Raw genomic sequence first — 4,797 nt, 5'->3', positions numbered from 1 at the left:
AGATGCTAAACAGATTAGTGGTTTCCATGGGACAGGGATGGAAGTTACATGTAAATTTAAAGAGGGAGCACCAGGGAATTATTTGTGGCAATGGAAATACTTCTGCATCTTGAGTGTGGTGATTACATGAATCTATACTTGGGGTAAAATTGCATACACATATAAGTGAATGCAGGTTTAAAAACTGTGAAAACTTAATAATATATTTCATTTAATTAATGATATTACTCCAATGTCAATTTTCTAATTTTGATATTGTAGTGCAGCTATATAAGATGTCACCATTAGGGAAAAGTGGGGTCAGGATATGTGGATCTTTTTATTATTTTTGCAAGTCCATGTAAATCTCTAATGATGTCAAAGTAAAAATATATTTTAAAGGTCTAAATGCTGGGTGTTTGGATTCTACTAAATTATCTTAACCATCACTGGCAGGGTTATCAAAGGTATTATAAGCTCTGTGTAGTAATAATAAAGATCTATTGAGCACTAAGGATGTGTGAGGAACTGTGCTAAGCACTTTACATTCATTATCCCATTCGATCCATGCTATAGCTGGAAGAACTAGGTAGTATTATCACCTGCCTTTTACAGATTAGTAAACTGAAAATCAAAGTTTAGTAACTTGCCCAGATCACTGCTGTTAAGTGGCAGAACTAAGGCTTGAATCTAGGTCCAACTGATTCCAAAGCTTGTGATCAAAACCACAATGTCATAATGACTCCATATTTGGGGAGTTTTGAGGCCAAAATGAGGCATTATATGTCAATTGCCTAGCTCAGGTCTGGAATACAACCAACATCCAGTGACTAACACAATTTTACTGCCATTATTTTTATCATTATTATTTACTAATTGTGGTCTTCGCCTTTGCATTGAGGGGCAGCTTCTCCTTATACCTAGGGCAATGTGAATAGTGCCAGAAAAAAATGAGTCAGAGCCTTATCTGTAAAATCATAAAAATGCCTACCATACAGGGTTATTGCGAGTTTTGAGTAAAATTAACAGTAATAATGTACATGGAAAATGCACTGTAAATAGGAAAGGTCCATGCATGCTAGTTGCATTGCATTTTATTATCTTACATTACGTCTAGATTAGCAGCTAAAAAGCTTTTGTCTCTCAGCCATATCACCATCTACAAGCTCATCACCCTGCTCACTTGCTGTGTGTTTCTATGGCATCAATCACCATAGTTTCTAGATTCTCTGGAAGAAATATTAGGTGAAAAGCAGCTTAACAGAAAGAATCATTGCATTTGATTCAAAGAAGTGCATCCTCTCCACCTCAAAGCAATGTTTAGCTGATCAGGAGCAGGTCACATATTCATTGCTACCAGATTCCTTTTGCAAAACTTAAATTAAATGAAAATTTAGTCATTTTTGAGACTTTCAATAATTGATAGGTTTCTCAAAAATCACTTTTGCTCCTGGGGTAGAATTTCACAGTCATTCCTCTACACCAGGGATTGGCAAACTATGATTGTGGGACAAACCTGTCCTGCCATTGGTTTTTGTATGGCCCTCAAGCTAAGTGGGTTTGTTTTCATTTTTTAATGCTTGAAAAAATGGGGCAGAAGAATATTTCAAAACACATGAATATTACATGAAATTCACATTTCAGTTTCCATAAAATAAAGTTTCATTGGAACATAGACACTCACTGTTCAGGCAGAATAGAGTAGTTGTAAAGCTGAAAATACTATTTGGCCCTTTACATATAAAGTTTGCCAATCCCTGCTCTACATAAGATCATCAGTGACCCAATATGGAGGCCAATAAAAGCTAGCTAGACCTACACTCCACCTACATTTAGCCCCACCACTCACTCCTACACACCACTCTCCTCTTCACTCCCCTCATCTCCAAATTTTTAAACATATCTATCTCCCACACCGTACTGCAAGCTCTTTGGAGGAAAGAATTCTTTTTCCCCCCTCTTTCATCTTTGTATTTCACAAAGGTTCTAGCACAGTGGCAAATAGTTACTAGACCTAGTGTGGTGATCACATCATAAATTTTATACATGTCAAATAACTATGTTTGTACACGTAAAACTAATATAGTACTGTATGCCAACTATAGTTTTTTTAAAAGATTTTTTATTTATTAATTTTTAGACAGAGGGGAAGGGAGGGAGAAAAAGAAGGAGAGAAACTTCAATGTGTGGTTGCCTTTCGTGTGCCCCCTACTGGGTACCTGGCCCACAACCCAGGCATGTGCCCTGGCTGGGAAAAAAACTGGTGATCCTTTGATTTACAGGCTGGCACTCAATCCACTGAGCTACACCAGCGAGGGCCCAACTATTTTTTTTCTTGATTTTTATTCCTGATACTATGCAGATGTCCCCATTTTCTCCTCCTCTGCCTGCTTCCACCAAGACCCCTTGCCTTCTCTCTCTCTGGCCATCACCACATTGTTTTTGGTGTCCATGTATCATACATAATGTTCTTTGGCTAATCCCTTCACCTTCTTTTATCCAGTCTCCTCCCCACCCTCCCCTCTGACACCTTTAAGTCTGTTCCATGTGTTCATAGTTCTATTTCTATTTTGTTCAAACCATACTTTAAAAAAATTTTAAAGAATTTATGTATGGTAAAATCATTAAAACAAAGTAAGAAGACAAATGAACTGAGAATGGGGTTAACATCGCATAAAGAGCAAATTTCCTTAAACAAATAGCTATTACAAATTAATAGGAAAACAACCAATAAGCCTTATAGAAAAATAGGTGAAGATGGGCAAGCAGTTAACACAAGAACAAATACAAATTACTATTGACATATGAAAAGATGTTCAGCTTCAGTAATAATAAAAATAGAACCAGGGACATGGAAACATGGAACAGACTGACAGTGACCAGAGGTGGATAGGGGGACAATGGAGGAAAGAAAGGGAAAGGACTAGATGGTGTGGGGATTCACTGTAGAAGCAGGGGATGGGATGGGTAGAGTGGGAAAATTGGGACAACTGTAATAGAATAACAATAAAAATGATTAAAAGGGAAACATATATTTAAATTTCATCATGATACCATTTTTTACCTATAACATTGACAAAGCTTAATGACAGATCTCATTGACAAAAGTATGGGCAAACAAGCACTTCGTGCAAGTTTATACTTGTTCATAGAAGTATAAATTTTCTTTGTATAAAAATACTCATTTCTACCACATGTCCAAGGTCTCTGTACAACTTCTAAGGGTGCATGGGGCACACAGTGTGGAGATCTGGACTCAGCCGTGAGCAATGACTGCAACAGACATCTCCCCTCCCTGCCCACCTGTCCACCTGACTGTTTACCCAGGTGTCCAGGGAAGCACTACACTATGGCTCACAGCGTTGCACAGAAGGGAAGCCACAAAACAAGCTGCTGCCATCACTTTTGTTTCCTGCTTTAAGGCCCTTTTCTTCAATTATGCACTAACCTTCTGAAATCTCTTCCAGGGGAATGGGCAGCTTTTGAAAATGCAGTGTGAATGGCACTGTGAGACTGAACTAGCTGGGAGGGAAAGCTTGTGCTGTATGTCTGAGGCAGTTGTTAGTTATATATTGTTACAGTCATGCTGAGGGTCAAACCATGCCCTGTGTGTGGCATGAGTGTTGGTCCTTGGCCATTTCTAGCATTCTGCTGTTACCTGCATCTCCTCTGTTACTGGCCTGCCAGCCTTCTCACCAGAGAGATGCAGTCCTGGGAATTCCACACAAATTCTTCTAGACCAAGAGACCAACGTTAAGGAATAGATTCTTTTTGAGCCTGGCACTGGTATAAAAACAGGCACACACGCCAATGGAACAGAACAGAGAACCCAGAAATCAACCCAACTCTCTACAGTCAATTAATATTCGACAAAGGGGGCAGTAACATAAAATGGAGTAAAGATAGCCTCTTCCACAAATGGTGTTGGGAGAACTGGACAGCTATGTGCAAAAAAATGAAACTTGAGCACCAACTTACACCATACACCAAAATAAATTCAAGGTGGATAAAAGACTTAAATATAGGCCATGACACCATTAAAGTCCTAGAGGAGAACATTGGCAAGAAAATCTCAGATATTCCACCCAGCAACATTTTTACCGATACATCCCCTAGAGCAAGGAATATAAAGGAAAGAATAAACAAATGGGATCTCATCAAAATAAAAAGCTTCTGCATGGCTAAAGAAAACAGTACTAAATTAAAAAGACAACTAACTGTATGGGAAAACATATTTGCCAATGATACCTCAGACAAAGGTTTAATCTCCAAAATATACAAAGAACTTACAAGACTCCACTCTGAGAAGACATCTAACCCAATTAAAAAAATGGGAAAAGGACTTTAACAGACACTTATCCAAGGAGGACATACAGAATATCCAGAGACACATGAAGAGATGCTCAATATCGTTAGCTATCAGAGAGATGCAAATTAAAACCACAATGAGATACCACTTTACACCGGTCAGGGTGGCTATCATAAGCAAAGCAACAACTAATGTTGGAGAGGTTGTGGGGAAAAGGGGTCCTTAGTTCACTGTTGATAGGATTGCAGACTGGTACAACCATTATGGAAAACAGTATGGAATTTTCTCAGAAAAATAAAAATTGACCTGCCTTTTGACCCAGCAATTCCACTGCTAGGATTATATCCTAAGAATCCTAAAACATCAATTTCAAAGAACCTATGCACCACAATGTTCATAGCAGCACAATTTACAATAGCCAAGAGTTGGAAGCAACCTAGGTGCCCATCAGTAAATGAATGGATCAAAAAATTGTGGTACATATACACAATGGAATTCTATGCAGCAGA

The sequence above is a fragment of the Artibeus jamaicensis genome, unplaced genomic scaffold (assembly GCF_021234435.1).
Source record: "Artibeus jamaicensis isolate MK-2021 breed Jamaican fruit bat unplaced genomic scaffold, CSHL_Jam_final contig_240, whole genome shotgun sequence".
Taxonomy (NCBI): domain Eukaryota; kingdom Metazoa; phylum Chordata; class Mammalia; order Chiroptera; family Phyllostomidae; genus Artibeus; species Artibeus jamaicensis.
The sequence above is the reverse complement of the archived record's forward strand: the minus strand, read 5'-3'. Positions refer to the sequence as shown.